Source organism: Terrapene carolina, unplaced genomic scaffold (assembly GCF_002925995.2).
Source record: "Terrapene carolina triunguis isolate 2854851 unplaced genomic scaffold, T_m_triunguis-2.0 Scaffold62, whole genome shotgun sequence".
Taxonomy (NCBI): domain Eukaryota; kingdom Metazoa; phylum Chordata; order Testudines; family Emydidae; genus Terrapene; species Terrapene triunguis.
Genome location: NW_020664413.1, coordinates 30,200,417 through 30,221,732, shown reverse-complemented (window position 1 = coordinate 30,221,732; position 21,316 = coordinate 30,200,417). Strand labels below are relative to the sequence as shown.

The 21,316-nt window shown below is 38.8% G+C and overlaps 1 protein-coding gene across 11 annotated transcripts in view; it reads left to right on the top strand.

The window, feature by feature from the left end:
* The first annotated feature begins 216 nt into the window (after positions 1-216).
* BAZ2B (bromodomain adjacent to zinc finger domain 2B) overlaps positions 217-21,316 on the top strand; it is a 279,323-nt gene continuing 258,223 nt past the window's right edge. For 8 of the 11 annotated variants that reach the window (XM_024219234.2, XM_024219214.2, XM_029910478.1 and 5 more), the window contains exon 1: positions 874-898. The gene's annotated coding sequence lies outside the window, so the exon portion shown is untranslated. Of the gene's footprint in view, positions 260-873; positions 899-15,769; positions 15,953-18,917; positions 18,961-21,316 lie in introns of those variants that run through there. The other 3 variants (XM_029910476.1, XM_029910480.1, XM_029910477.1) reach the window with 2 other exon arrangements.

The following is a 21,316-nucleotide window of genomic DNA, read 5'->3' as shown; positions in this document are numbered from 1 at the left end:
TGAATAAACCTTGAGAAGAGAATCTGCTTCAATCTGCTGCCGCTGTAAGGAACTAACCAGGGAGAGACAGCGAGAGACAGACAGAGAAACAGATACACGCAGAAGAGGGTTACACTCTCCCCAATTTCCCCACCCCTCCTCAGTGTTTCTTTACACTCTTCTTGAGGGTGTTGGACAGGGAAACGTTCCCGACACACCCACACACCCATCCTAACCTTCAGCAACCCGAGAAAGGGGAGATCTCTTCCAAACTAGAAAGGTGAGTTAAAACCTCTCTGCCTGCTCTCCCCGGATGGGAGGGAGGGATTTTCTGTTAAGGTGGAAATGTGAAATGTTTGCTAGATTTCAGGACAAGGAAGCAGGGACCGGGAGATCGTGCTCGGATGGGCAAAGCTGCAGCCGGAGTTGAGGTGTTGGTGTTCTGCAGTTGCTGGTTTGTATCATCCCTTTGTTGCGGTGGGTTGGTTGTGCCTTTGGGGTTGTGTGTCCCATCGTAAAGGGGCTGACCTTGTCCACTCGGGTTTGGGGGGGTGGGGAGGAGAGAGGCTGCTACTGTGCGAGTCCTGGGGGAGGGGGGGGGGGGCGCGGTCCGGGTCCCAAGCGAGTTTAAACTTTATTCATGGCTTCAAGTGTGTGTCCCTGGGCTGGGTTGCCCGGCTCCGCCGCTGCCTGCGGGTGCCGGGGCTGCTCCGCCGCCGCCTGGGCTGGGAGCGCCTCTTTGTGTCTCTGCGCTCTCCCCGCTCCCTCTGCCCGGCTCGCTCCGGCTGCCGCCGCTCTGGGCATGTCCGCCAGCTGCAGCCGCAGGGGCAATTCCTTCCCCTCTGCCTCCCCTGCCGGTGCCCAGTGGGGTACGCAGCGTGCAGCGAGGGGGCCCCCGGGAGCTCGGAGTGTGCACAAGGTAAGAGGAGCCCGCCCGGCTCAATACAGCCGTGTCTCTGTCTCCCGCTGAGCTCGCAGCGGCAACCTCCCCCTCCCCCCCGGACTCTTTTATATCCTTTTATTTCAAAATGTGGCATTGTAGAGTTGCTCCAAACTCCGCTTTGGGCGTTGAAAAGGGCGGTGGGCGAGTGGAGTGGGCTTGGGAGAGACCAGGGAGTCTGCCTGTGCTGAGGGCTTTGCTGCTTTCTTCTCTTTCTCTCTCCCTTTATCTTTTGTGTGTGTTGCTTCCTTATAAAGAGAGAGAAGCAGCTGCAGCCCTTGGCCGAGTTGTTGAAATTTATCCCTTTGTGTATATTACAATATCCTCCATTTTTCTGCCCTCTAAACAACAAGGCTTTCGCCATCTTGGGCAAATTTTTATTCCCAAGTCTTTCTCTCTCTCTCTTTTAGGGGTGGGTGGAAATCCTGAAAGTCCTGCTGGATAAGGCTCAAAGTTTAGGAAATGTAACAGGGACAGACAGTGACGTCATGTAAAGTTTAAGGGGAAATTTTCCAAGTGTGTGTTTTTCCCCCTTGGGATTTCTGATCTAACGTGTTGTAAGCTGCACTTTAAAGTGAGAGATGTGTAGTTTATCCTGCTAGAATGCATATAGTTCTTAAAACTATGCACTCCTTTTCTGGTATTTTTGTAACAGGTGGAGAAATATATATTCTTTTGAATTACTCTCATTTTTGTGTTCTGGCCTTGTATTATTTAAAATATAAATATATATTTCACTCTTTATTTAAAAAATCCAAAGTTGTCATATGACATAATATTTCATTTGTGGGTTAGCATTATTTGTATTTACAGCAAATCGTTATCTCATGTGAATTTACATGAGACAACTTGGTCCAGAATCTTCTCTGAAGGAGTGTAGAGCTGAAGGTGAAGGGGATTAGGGAAATTTAGTTATTTTTTAAAATGATAGATTACAAACAGTTTATTACATACATATAATACTGATAAAACAGTTCTTTTGGAAAGTACCTGTAGACATTATGTATTTTGGATTATGTTCCAGATGCTGTATTCTGCAGTTGGCAGAATGTAGTTAGTATGCTAAATAAAAAAAACCAACAGCCACAATTCTGAATCACTTTACCTCTTGTTATAAACTCTTCTATCAGCCACTGTGAAAAGGAAAACAGTAAAATATAGTGTTCGTTTAATTTACTTGTCAATGATAGTCTTTTCATCTAATAAAAGTTCTCCTGGTCACATGGCAAAACTTAATGAAACACTGAATACTTCATAAATAATAGGTACTGTAAATAGAATTCTAATTTTCCATTCTGTTTCCTACATTCATTTTGCTTTCTGCATATTTATATTCACACTAACAAGAACATGAAACTGTCTGTATTTAATTTGCATTCCCTTTGTCTTCAGGATTGGGAAAAACAGTGGTTACGATTAACTTAGAAACTAATAGGAACAGGTCTTAGTACATCAAGAGATTTCTTTTTTTCTCACATACTCAAAATTGAATGATATATTAAACAACATGTCTTTATGGTTGTGTAGGAAGTATGCTTTTTTTTTGTTAACAAAAGTCAGATATTTACCTTATTATGTTCTTTTAAAAAATGCTTTAGAAAGCCTCGATTAATTGAATGCCTGCCAGTTATGTGAATTGTAGGTAGATGAAAATGTTTAAATAGTTAAAAGCCCATAGAACAGATGGTTCTAAATTATACATGCAACAAAGGCCTAGAAGATTTGGCAGATTATAAATGGTGAGCAACAGAGGATAAAGCAGTTTAAGAAAATGGTAGTTAAGTATATTTGATGTCTCTCGCACCTATTGTAAACTGCACATTTTTGTCACAATGCTGCATAATCAATAAGCCAGACAGCATAAAGAAAATCGTAGTTGAAACAATTTTCTGTATTGGATATATCGAGAAGTTAGGAATCTTAAGTATTTAAGAGGGATATCTTTGGTGTTCAAGTTATTTTAAGTCCAATTTGGTAAACAGGAAGGTTTTTTTTTTTTGTTTAGCTTACTGATTCTTTAAAAACTATAGTATATAAAATCAAACATTGATAAATTTATATATTTTTGTGGTATTTTAATGATGTATTAGAAGAAAAAATCTTCTTTGGAGGAGTTTCTTCCTATTATTGACTTACTGCTATTTTGAAAGAATCATGTAAATAAGCTTTCTGAGAGTACTATGTATTAACATAATAAACAGTAGAATTGCCACACTAAATTCTCATGCTATGAATTTATTTAAATAATTCTAGTATATTGAGTTACTTACACTTGACTGTTTCAACAAAATAAGATTTATTTGAAAACTCATGTTAAGGGTCGTAGTTCATATGGTAAAATTAGTTTGGAACACTGTTTTATGATAAAATTTACTAAATATGTTGTGTAATTTTTGGGGAAATAGGTGGTTTTCTATTTTCACTTCCTGGTAAGATGCTTGGATACTTCTTAACAGAAACAAGAACAATATTTTTTTTGTATTACACAGGGAGTAAACACTGGTTGAGTATTGTAAATATATAAAGCATTAATGCTAACCTTGTGGATAAGATGCTCCATGATTTTTTTTTTTTTTTGTAAGACAATTATTTAAAATGCAAATAAGAAAGTAATGAAAGTCTTTAGAATTTTAAGTTTCTATTGTCTTTTTTTCTTATTTCTTTGTTTGCATGTTTATTATAGAATTGAAGTGTAAAGGAGCAGATGTTTTGCCAAACATCCTGATGTGTTGCTTTTTCTTATGGGAGTGCGTAACTGTTCCTTCTGATGCATCGACTTGACAGCTGGTTGATTTCATGGAGCTGCTAAGAAGCCATTAGTGGTGTCATTGAATTGAAACAGAACAGTCACTCCCAGCTTGAACTGCAATTGTTAATGTCTTTGTTGCTACTTTTTGTGTTCCTACACAAGATGTGGAATATCACAGTTGCAAGAAAGTTCATGCTTTCTGTCTGATCCCTCAGAATTAGTGAAAGAATGTGTTTAGTGCTTGATTGCTTTTAGATTCAGAGTATTCTTATTATGGCATATTCGGCATTAGAAGATCCAAGTTGTTTTGCCAAGTCTAGATCAACTAGAAATGCAACTTACTACAAAGAAACTAAGATAGTGCTCTCCCTGAATTGAAATTATTTCACTAAGATTTATTCTTGGTATACTAGATTCCTTGGAGGGTTTTTAATTTGCCTTTAGTAATTTATATTTAAAAATCTTCAAAACCAGGTTTTATTTTCCCCCCCCTTTTAAAAAATATAAATCTAGGGCCATATCCTTCAATTGATTTTAATAGACATTTCAGCTTTAAAAGGTAATAGTATAGTATGATCCATTTTTTCCCCCTTTAAAAAAATTGAAGATGGTTTTTATAACAGAGACCTGATGAAGGGCCAAATTGTGCTTGCTTCACTCAAGTGCGTTGGCCATTGATGGGGATGACTTGCCTAAGGCCATCAGGGTTTCCCCCCCAAAATTTAAGGTAACCCCCTCAAATTTCCTTGTTCTCTACTATTGTTTGTTTTAGTCAACGATATTAAATAATTTTATCAACTAGTCTGTGTCCTTTTTTAAATGCTGCTAGAGAGCAGTCAAGAGAAACACTGACAAATTTTAATGAGAAGAGAGAGAACAGTGTATTTCAGAATTATGTAGAATGGAACAGTCTGGTTGAACACTGACAAAACAATGTAATGGGTAAATTGTATGCTTTAAAGAAATGTTTGGGGGAAAATACAGAATGCTAAAATAGGTACAGAGGACAGTTAAAACTGTGCTCCCCTCAATCTGTGCCAAAAAAGCCTAAGTGGGTAAGAAACATTAAGATAAGCAGCAACGATGTTTCTGTTTTTGTAAAGTTTCAGTTGCACCAATATTTTTTCCTTACATATGATCTTTTCTGTTGTTACTGCTGTTGTAGTTGTAGTTATAATGGAAGCACTGTTTTAATGTCATTACCTAAGTGAATACGTAGTAAGGGGTTTGGAGTTCTTTTATATTTACTCTTTAGGGATGAGTAATGGAAACAATAATATTATATTAATAAGATCAACTTAGAAAAGGTACACATTTTCTAATTTTGCTCATACATTCAGAAACAACAAATGAGACACCAAGGCACTACATAAGAAAAATAATCCTACGGTACGTCAAACATTAGTAGTTGCACTTTTATTTCACCCGAGCTTTTCAGAGCTTCATAAAGGTAGCTAACTACTAGTTTCCCTATACAGAGAAGTGAAGTGACTTACCCATGGCAATACAGCAAGTCAATGGCAGTGTTGGGAACAGAACCAAGATCACCTGACTCTGAATCAGAGGCGGTGCTAGCCCTCTGTGGGCCCTAAGCAGGAATATTTTTGCCCCCCCCCCAACACCTTCTAAAAAAGTGAATAGGGGGCTCCCTTGAGCTGCTTGGGGCCCTAAGCAATTGCTTAGTCTGCTTTTGCCTAGCACCGGCACTACACTGAATCAGTACTGTAACTACCAGGTCTGTAACTCCAGAAATGAAAACCTTTGACCCTGATCCTGCAGAGACTTCTGATTACACTCATGTGTAAAGTTAAGCGTGTGCATAAGCCTTTGTAGGTTTGGGCTTATAGTCTACGTTCAGCCTGTAGAGTGTCAAATATGAGGACTATTTTCACTAATCTGAGTCTTTTTTTAATTTTTAATCTAAAATATGAAATAACTAGACAATTTAAAAAAACAAAAACCTCGTGTTATTTCTTGTTTAAGGTTATATACTGCCTTTGATCTACCCAAAGGAATTCCTTAGAGTAGTATGAAAACACTTCTTTAACGTAGTCTGTAAGTCATGTACAACAGTTTCCTCTGAAACTTTATTGTAGAGAAAGCAAAGAATAGGTTTCACTGCTACAAACGTATCTTTGGTTTTATTTTAATTTTATGAGCAAAATTTTTAAATTGTGAAGTTTTCTAATCATATTAGTAAGTAACAAGACTGACAGTTTAAAGCAACCCTGTCAATGTAAAAATCCCACATCTGTCTGTAGGTTTTCGCTAATGTTGCTGCAAGTAATAGAGGTTAGAGGAAGGAATGTTTTTTCTCTTTTTAATTCTGATTATTTTGTGCATTTGACAGCACTTTTGTTAGTTTATTCTTTTGTTTGTGTGGGTTTTTTCAAACAGCAATAGAAAAAAAGAATAAATCTTTTTTAAAAATAGAAAACAGTTTTGTATTTATTTAACTCTTAGAAATTGGCCTGGGGACTCCCAGGAAGATGTCGTTTCTGAATCTACTTCTAACACTTAATCCCCCTTCCTCCCCAATTCTAGATCTGAAATTGGCAGTGTCCCTCCAATTTTCATAGAAAGGAGATTCTAGTCTCCCAATGTGTAACCCATACTGTCACCTGCTTCCTTGCACACTTCAGGTGTTATGATTTCCTATATGTGGAGGGGACCATATGACTATCTTTGGATTTGCTATAGGTAAGGAGTTGAATGAGTTAAACCTTGGTAGCTTAGAGCCATAGGTAAAGATGTTTCTAACCTCTGATGGGTGTATGCAGAAAAAAAGGTGATGGCACCTTCAGAATGCTTGGGCTCAATCCTGCAAATACTATCAGGTGCTGTAGTGCTTCTCATTGTGAGACTGCTTTTAGTACTACTAAGCAATATGCTTGTTAGCATTTGCAGGATCAAATTCTTGGTGTGTTTTTAATAAAATGTATTTGGTCTAAAAGGAATTAAACTAATTCTTCTAAAATGAAGTGGTGGTCAAAAATAATGTGGTCACCTCTCCGTCAGACAGACATATCTGTTTTTTCCCCTGAGTCTTTATATGTAGAATTTATTTCTGTCCTTATTGTTATCTAATCTGTGCAAGTCACAATAAAACATTTTAAAAAATTGGAAAATGGAACGTTCTGTGTAAAATGTGCCTTTATTAAAATTAAATAAGGAATTATATTTTGTATCTGATTTGATTTGGAACTTTTTAAATCAATACTTATATATTAATGTTTAGAAAGAGGAAAAAATACACCAGTTTAGTTGGTTTGAGCTTTTGAATTGTTAGACGGGAATTTAAAAGTTTAAAAAAAAATTGTTAAAAAATAATGACTGCTTTGATGATTTAAAGCACTTTGTTAAACACACATTCAGTCAGAAGTAGTGACCTTATTTAGTAGTGACTTTGTTGCTCTGAATTTTAACAGTTTTTGCAGTAGATGAATGTGCTTTGTGAAAGATAACATTTGCATTTTATAAAAAAGTATTTTAAGAGACTAAAATAACAGCAGTGTGAGTTTAAGTGAACATAGGCAGTATTAAAATTGCCTCATTCTTTCTCTGTAAAAGAAATCCATCTTGAAGATAATTATTGCATTGGTCCATCAGATGTGTAGAAACATAATTGTCTGTTTTGTTTCTTCTTTTTTTACCCTGTTTTCTGTTCTTACACTTTTCCACAAGCATGCACTCATTAATCAAAGATGCTGCACTCCTGCTGAGGGCAGAGAGGTTCATCAAATTGGCAGCCGGTTTGGTGTAAAGAACGGTGTACTGAAGCTCTTAACGCGCTGGGACATAAATAAATCTAAGGTCTTTGTATGCAAACCCTGGAGGTTAATACTGTATAATTCAATGTCCTGTCTTTGTTTTTATGATTGATGTTTTTAAATGTTTGAAGCTTGATGCAAGTCTTCTAGGTCAGGGCTGACAATCTGATTGGCTGAAGCAAAAAAGCGTTAGGTTGGCAGAGGGACTTCGAGTGTGCAGTAGAGATTTTGATTTTTTTTTTCTGGGAGATCATTGTCATATTGCCTGAGCTGTTATAGGAATGTTCCAGTGATTGACATCCCCTGCTGTGATAATGGACCTAGTGCATGAAATGCCAATAGTTTGGTCCTATTTGTCCTGAAGCTTACTGCTATTTGTATCCTTAACAGAGCTCACATGTAGAACAAGCAAAAACTACTGGGATTTCTCTGTAGAAATAGTGGTGGGATTTGGCTTTAACATGAATTGGTTGCATATTCATAATTTAGGAACAGCTGGTTACAGCAAGCACATAGTCATTTGCAAGCTATTATAAACCATTCCACTCACACATGGAGCTTGTGCTTGAGCTCCTTTCTTTTTATTGATCTACCTGCATTTAAAATCTGGTCACTGCTGCCAGAGAGGACTTTCATTTTAGCTGCGCTTGCAACACAGAACAACTTCAATTTTAAATATTTAATTTTAACTAAATACTGAATAAAATGATAAAGTATGGGGTTTGAAGAAATAAACTGCAAGGATCAGCAGTGAACGAATCTTAAATGCAAAATCTTGTTTTTGTAAAGCAGCCTAAAAAATACATCATGCAACCTTTGTAGTCCTTTGATTGCTTGTGTTCTTTTGAATAAGAAATCTTTGCTAAATTTAGCCAAGGTTAAGTTTTCAAACCCAAAGTTATTAAAATGCATGATTTTCATGCTTTGCCCATGCATGGCTTTCGAGGGGGGAAACTCCCCAAATATATTACAAAAATAGTTTTGTTAGAATAGTATTTAATACCTTGGATCTATAACAATCTAGACAAGTATCACAAAGCAAAATTTAATAGACAGGTTAGAGATTGCTTTAATCTTTTCATGGCTCTAAAATGGATAGGTATGTTTTTTGTAATGTCACAGAACATATGCTTATTAATATCAGCCGTCAGTGGTATATAGTTAGTACATGTGAAGTTCTGTTTTAGAAATGTAATGGGTCTTGATTTTTTTCCATACACAGGAATAAAGTGGCTGCTATTATTGGATTTTATTGCTATTGGCAACTTTTTCTTATCTTTCCTTGCCTTAATGGCTAGTGGCTGGAACTCCTAGAGAAATGATTATTTTTTGGGGGGAAATGAAGAGCCCAATTCTTTGAGATATTGAGCATTCTCAGCTCCTATTGAAATAAAAGGGAGCAGAGGGTGCTCAATATCTGACAGGTTTAGGTCCATTATGAAATTAGTTAAAAGCTCATGATCTGGTGTCGCAGGCAGATGAGATTTCTGAAAAGACATGTCACATAAATTCTTGCCTGATGCATGGAGATCATGAAAGCTGGCATGTCTTGCACACGAAGATAGTTTAATGTGTTAATTAGTTACAGCACTTTTTAAAAGGTTAAGCCTATAAGAAGTGCTAAGTAGTATTTTTCCTATGGGAGTTCTGATAACTTCTTATGTTACCACTGAGCTTCCAAGTGCTTCATTTTGAGGTGATGAAGGAGCAACTAGGAGACATAGTGAGGGGAAGTAGCAGTTTGGTACAAACCTGTTTGGCTCAGGAGGTTAAGGATGCAAGAGGGAAAAGTGCTGTGTGGTAAAATAGTTTGTAGATTAATTTTCTATAATATCCATAAGAAACCATACTAGCACAGCCCTAGCGCCTTCAATGCAAAGAGCATTGTTTTATTTTCTAAACTCTCTTGGCGGATGTTAGAAACAATAGGAAGTCATCTTGGCTCCCTCAAGGAAGCTACCCTAGGTGGGACTGGAAGGAGGTAAATGGGTGTTTCCTTCTCCTCTTTTTGTCTTTAGTTAAATTGGAATAGAATGTTCAGCTGTAGCAATTGTTGATGCTTCATCAGACAGAGAGTCAAACCTTGTTACCTTCTTTTCAAGACAGATCATGCTGAAGGGCTACTGTGTGTTTGGGGATAATGTCATCATTGAAACAGGACTGTATCAGGAATAAAGCAGAAACAGGCCCAATTTAGACTTTTTTTAACAGCAGTAGATTCTAGTTCTGTTGGCTGGTTGTAAGGATTTTGTTGATAGCATTGAAAGGGATTAAGTAGTATGACTACCATATAACTACTTGTATAATGACTACTTTACATTGTTGGAAAGATATAGCAATTGCCTAGCGCTGGTTGAGAAAGTACCCCTCCCTACAACCATACCTTGAGTGTGTCAGAGAACAGGAGTGTAAAATGTAGGGATGGGCAGTAGATAGTTGACCCATGAACTAGAGGTGCCATGATCAATATGGTTGGCATATTTGAAGGGGTCAAGAGCTGTCTTGTGCTTGGCTAGAGCTTTACATACACTTGCCAAAAATTACTAAAGAGACGATTTAGTGTAGACGAATATATACAATTTTGTGCTGCTTCATTGAAAATAGGAGAGTACTGGCGAGTAAACTTATGAAAACAAGAAAAGGTACGAAAAGGGAATGCCTTCCTAAACCAAAGTAGACTATTGCACTTTGACATATGTGATGTAGGCGGTCAAATTCTATGTCTTTCATTTGTTTATTGGTGTAGTCTTCAGTAGTTTTTGTAGTAGTGAGGTGGCATTTGTCCCTTGCCCTCATGATTTCCCCACCCTTAACGGAAAAAAATTGCAGGATGTGTTGGGTAGAGTGAAGAAGATGCATGAGGGAGTTGTTACATTTACTAATTTTGAAATATATATAACTCCCACAATTCTGATATGTCTAGGCCTTTAGTTTTGGAGTATTATCTTTGATGTAATACTTTAGACTGGTGAACATGTATTCATACAGTAGATTAAACGTAGGACTGGGATGGGAGAAAGGAATCATGTCACAGATTGATGTGAGCTTTTTGTTATAGCTAATGCTTAGCAGCATCCAAAATGCACTTGCAGAAACATAACCTTTTAGCCTGGCTCTAAAGGAAAGCACTACATCATCAACGTCTTCCTGTGACGTTAGCTATTCTTGTAGCATCTTGGAATATTTTTTTTCCTTTTACTTCATTGGCATAGTAGTGGTTTTTAGTGACAAATTTTTTTATATATATAAAATACATACTTGAGCAAATATATATATTTCGTTCTTGCTCAAGTATGTATTTTAATCATTGGTCAGCACTTCTACTATCATCACTATTCAACCAGCTGTACAGCCTTTATAAGGCACAGTTCAGAAGATGAGGCTGTTAAATATGCAACAAAGTTAGCTGCAAATATAGGGATCCTATAGATGCCAATAAATTTTCACTATTACTCAGTGTTGCACTTAATATGTAATATAAGTACAGTTTACTGTGTCCTTCTCATAAATGATTTTCATAGACCTGGCATTGAAGTGTAGCTTTGTGGTACTATCTGTCTTAGGTCACAGAAGATAATAAGACGTATTTGGGGAAATGGTATGTGATCATATAAAGACTATATTGAAATGCATGCATACAAGGGGACAGATATATGGTTGTTTGTACAACCATATCTTTTGGTACTTTCTGACCTCCTGAGTGCTCAAGTATAATGTTCTATTTATGTAGTTGTTGTAGTTTTAGTAACTTGTAAAATAATTTTAAACAAGGCAGGAGAAATCCATATTCTGGAGTGACACCAGAATGTCCCACACAATTATTTTAGGAGGCAGACAGCTAGGAAGGAGCACCTTTTCTGCACAACATAGGAGGTCTGCAGCCTGGGGTGATAAGTTGTTTGAGTTTATAAAATGCATTTGAGGGGGATTTCCTCCTAAAAGACTTTGTGAGGCTGTGGGAGCCCTCCATTCCTGCATACATTGAGTGTATCAGGGCTGGATTGTTTCACGGGCATCTTACAAGACCCCCAGAGGCTGAGGGAAGAACACTGGTCTCTTCCTTCAGTTCCTGTTCTTATGGTCACCTTCAGCAACCTAGATGCAAAGACTTCTAATTTAATTTAGCTGTGCATGTGCAGCTTCATGTCACCCAAAGAAGCACAGTGGAAATAACCAAAACAAAAAAACCCAAAACAACAACCAAAAAAACAAACCCAACCTATGCATATAGTTGGTATGTGATTTTTTTCAGATGGTCATAACTTGGTTAGACCCTAGCTGTATCCAGTAAAAGACTTGTACTACTCTTAAAGAGGGCTATTTCAGTCCCAGATTTCAAGTGTTAACTACTTGTTTTTTTGTTTAAAAGCCACAATAACTTTTGTAATATGTGATGGAAAGAAACCCCATTGCCTTCCACATCCACATTTTCTTCTCACTCAAAACTGGCTGAGCCATTTTCTTAAAATTTTGGTAGAGACCAATCATGAAAAATGTAACCCCAGAAGTTGTAGTAAGTTTTATGACTTGCTGAAAAAAGAGCCAGTAGGTTGCAATCAATAATTTTTAGCATTAACTGTAGTGGTCATAAAAAGCATCTTGCCCTAATGCATGAAGACTAAATTCAGTTTTTCAAAATTGAATATGAATAATTTTTAAAGTAGCAGCATTTTTGATATATAGGAACAGGTTATAGATTATTTTACTGGGATTTGATCAGTTTACAGAGGCACAGTTGGCTTGCTGAATTATAAGATTAGACAGACTGCCAGGTAGCAGTCTGATAAACTGTATATAATCTTCCTTTAATCGAAATAAGGAAGAATAGGTAAAGTCATTAATGCTTTTTTTTGTTTTCCTGAGATCAGATGCTCATGAAGCATGTGCATATCTGTGGATGTTTTCATTTTGGGTGTACTATAGTTTAGGATTATTCTGGAGGGAGCCAGGCTACACTGGTTTGGTAAGAAGGGATATAGGGTGTGACCTAGGATTCATATTGGTTCATGTATGATATCGTCTAGTGCCAAACATGGTGGTATTGGACTTGGAGAGAAATTATCTGACGACAACAAAACTCCTATTATAATTAAAATAAATATATTCTTTGGCTCTTGAACATTTGTTTTGCAAGCTAAATACCAGTAAGCATGAAAGCCATTGAGGACAAAAGATACAAAATTGGCTCAAAAACTGGTAGCCTCATGAATAGGAAGGAGATTTGATATTAGGCATGACACCATTGTAACAGTGTCTGAGGTTATTTCACCCATATGTCCACTTATATAAGAAAGGAAATTACATTTTCAACATGAATTTACTGAATACATTATAGAGTTTGATTTAGTAGCCTTCTGATAAGGGATTTGTTTATGACACTGTCATGTGGCTCTTCAGTTGATGTTACAAAACAGCAGTCAAATGTGGGCTGGGAAATTATCAAGAAATCCAAAAGTAGTTAGGCCTTTTTGGAAAGTGTTTACAGACAGTTTTTCAGAATTCACAGGCCTCAAGGTGGTTTTTGAAAAATGCCTTCTGATTTGAGTTGGCTGTTTGTGAGACTGATGGGGTCTGAATTTTTGCGGGTTTTATTTTTTACGTCCATCTGCATACTAAGGTAGGCTTCATGTACTTTAAAGCTGGGGTTCTCAACCTTTTTCTTTCTCAGGCCTTCCCCTCCCCACATGGAATAAAAATGCCACAGCAACTATTTTTTTTACGTATCCAGTAGATTAAAAGCCAGGGTCGGCATTAGGGAGTAGCAAACAGGGCAATTGCCCAGGGCCCCAAACCACAGGAGGCCCCGCAAAGTGAAGTTGCTCGGGCTTTGGCTTCAACCTCACATGGCGAGATTCAGGCTTCGGCTTTCTGCCCTGGGCTCCTGTGAGTCTAACGCTGGCTTTGCTCTCTGGTTTATTTTGGAGGCCCCCTGAAACCTACTCTTGGCCCCCCAGGGGTCCCCGGACCCTGGTTGAGAACCTCTGCTTTAAAGGATATCATCAGCACGCTTTCTGTTAACCATAGGATGAAAGTTTTGCCCTACTGTTTTATAAGCATTTTAATAAAAGGGGCAGATAGAGCACAATATATATGTTAGTATTCATTCTGTGATATTAGACATTTATACTATCTGCATATCAGGGTGTAAAAGTAATAGATCACTCCAGTGAAGTGGAGCAGAAATTAAAAGCTGGACACCAAAGTATGGGAAGATGTATATGCATCATCTTCCATAAGAGATAGAAGAACAATCATCTTTGGTTTGCAGTCATACCCAGATGATCATTCTTCTGTCTCTGTTTCATTAGTGGTCCTTACTGCACTTTTCCCCTACTGATAATATGTTGGTATTCAGTTTGTCTCTACAAAATGGTAGTCCAAAATCCCAAACTCCAAATTTTAAATTCTGTTCCCCTCATATGATAGTATGTAAGTCACAGGTATATTGTGCCTGAAACCATTAGGTAGTATGTGTATTGTATCTTTCCTAGAGTTGAATATTGTTTCTACAACTTCCTCATCCTGTCCCAGTCTAGAGAACAAATTCTGAGGATCTTTTAAATCTGTGTTGACTGATTTGCTCAAAATAGTGCTGCTGAAATTAGCAGACCAAATAAGTCCTAGTATCCTCAAGCAAAATCTTGCTTTGTTTTACACTGCAGTGTTTTTGTTTTTTGAAGGGGACAACAGGCCTGGTATGAATGTAAACTTAATTCCTAAAGTAAAGTAATGTTGTTCTATTTGTAATTAGTGGTCTTCAATTAATTGAATGTTAGTGTTACTGTTGCATGTAGTTTGTCTAAATGTATATCACGTGTCAGGCTGGGGGAAAAAATCATGTCTCATGGTGATAAGTTCCTATCAGAGCCTGGATTTTGGGCGCTCTAAACCCCCATTATCAGTCACTTTCTCAACCCAAGGAATAGCAGTTTTTCAAGATAAACTGGAGTTTGCTTCCAAATTTACTATTTAGGAAGTAATAGAGGTGCTAGCAGTAACACTTCTTCCCCAAGCCCCTCCTTCTGCTGAGCAATTTCTTGCTCACTGTCATCACCTTAATTGTCTTCCTTCTATTATTGAGTCCTGACATTTTGCACTTGACGTTTCAATACCTGTAAGAGATTCTTGGTTGTCTTGGGAAACTAATCTGATTTCTCTGCACACGTAATATTGAGCTGAATGTAACCAAAGACCATTTAGTCTTGAATGTACCAGTACCCTTTATTCTCTCTTTCTGGAGAGCACAGAAAGCAGCTGTCAGAAAGGATCCTGGGGGGTTCTCTGAGACCCAAAGGTGCCAGCTGTCATGGCTGAGCTCAAGATACTTTCCAAGAACAAGGATTTGTAGAAAGAACAGGAGTACTTGTGGCACCTTAGAGACTAACAAAGTACACACAAGTACTCCTGTTCTTTTTGCGGATACAGACTAACACGGCTGCTACTCTGAAACAAGGAATTGTAGGACAGCTGACAGAGAGAGTCCTAGTGAGATAGTAGCAGACAATGCCTTCAATGCTCAGATGCTTCACAGAATCCAGTGCAGTATGGCCTTGAGCAGCTGTGACATCCAGCAGAAAGGATGTTGTGCACCTGAACAGTAAAGGCACCAGCTGCCTATTCTGAGTGTAGACAGACAAACTTGCTGGAAGACTTCCAGAGAGTCGAGGAGCAAGAACTTCACAGAGAAGGGAATGGTAAAGAATAGTACATGGGCAGGGGATATACCCCATGTCTTGGAATACTCTACTGGCAAAGACATGATTAAAGTGACCTTGTTTCAACCAGCCAGCAGCCTGTTGTTGATTTGTCTTGAGCTAATGGCTAGCTGCTCAATAGTTTGTATTTAACTATGACTGAGTAGTGCATAGTGCAGAACTCTTTTTAAGTTTCATCTCAACAGATTGCATTTGGAAACCCAGTGGCAAATGTGCTGGGAAGAAACAGAGAGGGAGAAGTTGTTTTTGTTGTTTCTATCTTTAAGTGTCTGGGAGGTACTCAACTATTGTGGTGGTAGGAGTCACTTGAGTACATAGATAAGTGCATGTGTGCAGAAACACATGTATACCTATGAAGTGTGTGTGTAAGAAATTATGAAAAAAGCATCTTACTGGCTGATGACAGTTCTTTGTGCTTTGAAGATCTCAGCTGTTTTTCCTGTAAATTGGGACCTTAATTCATCAAGCCATACTTTTGGGAATATTCCCAGTGAAGTCAAGGACAGCTTGTTTGATTTCTAGGACCAGGTCTCTAATCTTGTAACTTAAGTTTATTAACATTTTTAAGTATTCAGCTCATCTTTTACTTTTTTTATTTTTTTTGCAAACTGGTGTTTTCTGCCTCTAGCTGTTGTATGTCCTTTACGTTTGTTTTCCCTGATGCTACATAAGTTGCCATGGAAACAGGAGCGGAACTGGGGAACCAGCAGCCAGCAACTGAAATTGACACGCTTCTGGCTGTTCAACCTGTTTCTGCCTCTCTTCCCATGGAAACGGATGACTTATCAGGGAAAATAAGGTAAAGGTTTAAAAAACAATTTTGAAAACGTTCACTTCCCTGCTTGATGCTGTTCTGACCTCCCAAAAGCAGCTGAATGTGTGTGGTGGTTTTGGGGTTTTTTTTGTGTGGATTTCAGCAGCTGGCTGTGAATAGAGAGTTTGCAAGTGCCAGTTGGCCGAAAACCTCCTATGCTCTTCAGGAATCAAAAGGCTCCTGAAATCTACATAGTACTTTAAAATCTAGGGAGAAAGTTGTGTGATGTGATATATAAAAATAGCTATTGTTTTAAAAAATATTGTGTACTTCCCATTAAAGACTAATTAAAATTGGCATTTTAAATTAATTTGAATCACAACACATGTATTTGTCGGTTCTCATGAAGTGTTGGTAACCACATGGATGATAGTTGAGCAGTGTGTAATATTATAAACTCTTCATTAGACCTCATGTGGAGTCCAGTTAGAGGCAGGTTTCTTCATCCAAACTAGAGATGGCATACCCAGCAAACATGGGCATGAAATAGTGATACTAGTTTTAGCTGCATAAAAAGTTTATTAAAACAGATGACACACCAATGAAAGAATTCTTGTTAAAGCTTAAAATAAGCAAATATTGGGACAATGTGGCTGGATCTCTCTGGTCCTGGACCACTGGGTAATTCCTAGGTCTCATTTTAACTGGTCAGTGCCATTAGATATTCTATTCTGTATAGGTTCTTATACCATACTGTGCCCTTCATGATCCCACCTCAACATACCTACCAGGGCTAGCAGATGTCACATTCCCTGCATGAAAAGAACAAACGATGACTTCCTGCTTTGCCTCTATTACCTGAACAAAGCTGTTTCTTATCCTGGGTTTCTCTCTCGCTGTTTTGTAGAGTTGGCTCCCAAGTGCAGTTGGTCCCACCAGGTGGTTTCCTGACTGTTTCCTCCTGCCTGTGTTCAGCGGCTGGCTCAGTTGCTTTTTGGTTAAGTTACTCTGTTAAAATGTTAAAAAACATTTTCTGGTATTGGTAAATCCTCCTAATGCAGACACAACTTCTGTTGGTGCAAGAGTGTTTTTGTGAATATAACTTATGATTCCTCAAACAAAATAAATTACATTGGCAAAATCACATTTTGCTGGTATAACTGTGTCTTCACTAGGGCATTTGCCAATATAGAAATGTGTATAATGTTAAAAAAAACCCCACACCCTACTCAATGTTACTATACTAGCAAAAGTTTCTAGTGTCATCCTAACCTGAGTCTAGCACAAGAAACCAGACTAGCCTTGGCCATACAAGCTCCCTCACAAATGACAATAGCTTAATCTCGAACATTGAGAGGATTAGTTCTCACCTCACAGTTGATGCAAGTTCATTGTCCTGATTAGTTTGTCCCATAGGGTGAGTTCAAAAGGTGAATTGGTGGGCTTAAACTTCCAGATGAAGTGTGTACTCTGAGAAATGCATATTTCATACTACTGTACTTGTGCAGCTCTGTGAAATGCATGCATTGAGGGGTGGACTCTTCAGCTGGACACACAACTGTGGCTCTTATAAGAACAGTACTAGTCCACAGTTACTTTAAGCACTAGTACAGATTTTTGTGAATTTCCTGACTTTAGCATGTTTAATTTGTAACCATCACATTTGCATAATTATTTTGCATTGAATCTCTATCTGAATGTACAGATAGTTGACCTGAACTTCCTCCATGCTTTATACAACGTTATTTTTCTGATTTGGACTTGCCATGTCACTTCACTGACAATATGTTTATATTATTGGTTTTTTTCAATTATGTTTTTTTTTTTTTTTTTGCGGGGTGGGGCCAGGAATGAGGGGTTCAGGGTGTGGGAGGGGGCTCTTGGCTGGTGCAAGAGGGTGTCAGGGCTCTGGGCTGGGTGTGCAGGCTCTGGGGTGGGGCTGGGGACGAGGGGTTTGGGGTGTAGGAGGGGGCTCTGGGTTTGGGGGGGCTCAGGGCTGGGGCAGGGAATTGGGGCACGGGCTTACCTCGGGCAGCTCCCGGGCAGCAGTGCAGCAGGGGTGCTAAGACAGGCTTTCTGCCTGTCCTGGCACCGTGGACTGTGCCGCACCCTGGAAGCGGCCAGCAGCAGGTCCGGCTCCTAGGTGGAGGATGCTCTTGCCCGCAGGCACCGCCCCCCCAACAGGAGTTGGCTGGTTCCTGGCCAATGGGAGTGCGGCGCCGGTGCTCAGGGCAGGGGCAGCGCGCGGAGCCCTGTGCCCCCCCCGCCTAGAAGCCAGACCTGCTGCTGGCCGCTTCCAGGGCACAGCGCAGTGTCAGAACAAGTAGGGACTAGCCTGCCTTAACTGGACAGCACCATTGATGGGACTTTTAACAGCCTGGTCGGCGGTGCTGACCAGAGCCGCTGTGACCCAGTGCCTTACATTCCACGACCCAGTACTGGGTCGCGACCCGCAGTTTGAAAACCACTGGTATAGATGAGCTCCATGCAGATTATGTACAGGGAAAAGTATAAATTAAAATTTTATTAATTTACTATTCAAAGGTAAACTATATCAGCTGAGCTCTGTTTCTAAAATTAACTTATTTCCACTAAATATATATCCATTCTTCACACAAATAGCTTTGCTTTTTGTGTGTGAATAATGTAAAATATTGCACACTCTTGGACATCATTTCACAATGAAGTTGGCAGACTTAAATGTTTCTTTTTGTAGATGAGGAAATGCAGAAGCATGGTAATGTTTTACAGCTGTGGGTTGAAATGGAAAAATATTTGCCTGAAGAAATTTCCTTTAACTTGGAAAGTTATTTATTATTCATAACTCTCTGCTTGTTTTTCTAAATCTAAGGCACCACTTAAAAAACATATTTTAGTAGGTTAAAAAAACAGAATATTGTAATTCTAGACTTTTTTATGATGGAAGCTGTATCTAAATGGTTATCGTAGTATTTAAATGTTTTCTTTTCACAGCAGGAGCTGATCTTCTTTTTTAAATTTTTTTCTTTAGGGCTATTTAAAACAAACTCAGACAGCAAAGTTGAATCATAAAGGTAAAAAATTGAATCTATTTGTCATCCTAAAAAGTTAGTCAGTTTAGATTTAATAATAACTAATATACTTCTATACTTCCTTGACACATCCTGAATTTAGGATTCTGTGTTTGCTTTGCAACACTTGAAGTCACAACCATCTGAAAACAATGCAAGGGATGCAGGAATGAAATGTTGCAAGGAGAAAAGAATTCTGAACTCACGACTTGGCAGGACCTTGTTCCACCTTTGTTACAAGAATACATTTACGTTTTTTAAATCTAAAGATATATTCTTTTGCTGGTGTAGGGGTGTGGTTTTTTTATTTTGTTATAAAGTTTAGATTTTAGAAAAGGCATCTAGCTTTAAAAAAAACTTATCTTACATTACATAACACACCTAAAAAAAACCAAAAACCAAACCAAACCAAAACAAAAAAACCCTGATAGAGTTGTACTGGCAATAGTTAACTAGATGAACCAATATTTGATGTCACTGGAAAATAATTCTAGTAGTTCTTCAGAAAAACAAGTTTGTTACTGAAAGGTACTGGTTATCTTGTTGTTTGTATTGTGGTAACGCCGAGAAACCTCTGACATGGACCAAGACCTCATTGTGGTAAGCACAGTTTAAAAAATAAAAAAAGATGGTTCTTGCCATAAATTGCTTACAGGATGCTAGAAATTAATAATAATTAAAACTCAGGGTGGAAACATATTTGGTCAAGTCATTACATAACAATGCTGCAGCTGTTTATTACCTGTGTGCCTTCTGATGGCCACATCATAGAGTAATATTGAAATCTGGTTTGAAGAAAGGCCTGTGGTCATGATCATTTAAAAGGAGGGTTAAAAAGGACCACATGACATATATGCAGGGTCTGTCTTGACTCTTGTATTGGATACTATGTGGATGGAGATGAAACAGAACTTGGATTAATAGTATAGAACTTCATCAGAAGAAAAATACATGATACACCTCTACCCCGATATAACGCTGTCCTCGGGAGCCAAAAAATCTTACCGCATTATAGGTGAAACCGTGTTATATCGAACTTGCTTTGATCTGCTGGAGTGCACAGCCACGCTCCCCTGGAGCGCTGCTTTACCGCGTTCTATCCGAATTCGTGTTATATCGGGTCACGTTATATTGGGGTAGAGGTGTATTTAATATAAAAATGTTACTTTTTTTAGTTGATTGGGTAAGTGTACGACTATACCAGTAGTTTTCAACCCGCGGCCCACATGTGGCCCAATTAGCACACAGGTATGGCCCAGTTGTGTGCTTAAAAAAAAACCTGGATTCCAGCTGCCCGGCCCAGTGTGCGGCAGGGTCCCGGCCCCGGCTGCCTGGCTCCGCACGCGGTGGGGTCCGGGTTCTGGCTGCCCGGGCCTGGGGCTCGGCTCTTGGCCCCGCTCTGAGGAGGGGTCTCTGGGCAAGGGGCACTGGGCATAGGGGTCTGTGGTTCTCAACCTGTGGCCCACAATTATAAATAGGTTGAGAACCACTGGTCTACACTTAAAATGCTGCATCGGCACAGCTGCAGCATTTCAGAGAAGAGGCTACTATGCCAATGGCAGAGAATTTCTCATCAGTGTAGTTAATCCATCTCCATGAGAGGCGGCGGCTATGATGACAGGAGAAGCCTTCCTGTTGACAGTATTGTCTACATCGGGGGCTAGATCAGTACAACTGCATTGCTCGGGTGTGCAACAGGCTGCTCTTCCTGCAAGCAGTGGACAAAGCAGGCAGTTGCCAAACGATGTTAGAAGGGAGCATTGCACTACTTTAAACGAGCATGTTCCCTAATTGATCAGCAACGTAACAACGAAACAATGTTAACTGGGATGACTTTAAGTGAGGAGTTACTGTAAAGAACGTATTAGGCCTGAATTACTAAAGCATGTGTCTAATTCTATGCACCTGAGTAATCCCAAAGACTTCAATGAAGACTGCTCATGTGCTTAATGCTTGATTATATTGATCTGCTGGGGCCTTAACTTTCCCAGTTCTTTACATAAATGTAAAAAAGCAAAAGCCTTCATTAGGTTTCTTTAAAATCTGAAAGCCACATATACAAATAAAGTGAAACTGACCCCTGAACAGACAGACCACATAAGACCTTTGCATCATGTAAGTATCGCTTAAAGCCACGATTCAACAGAGCATTTAAGCCTATGCTTAAATCCTACTGAAGTCCATTGGATTTAAGCAGTTGGTTAAAGTTAAGCACGTACTTGTGTGTGGGCTGAATTGGGGCCTGTTTCTGCTGAAGTGGAATTTAAAGCAGTGCGTAAGACCTATGTGATACCACTGCATAGAGGTAAATAAGCTAAGTAGTGTAGCCCTAACATAAGTATGTCCAATTTCTAAAGCC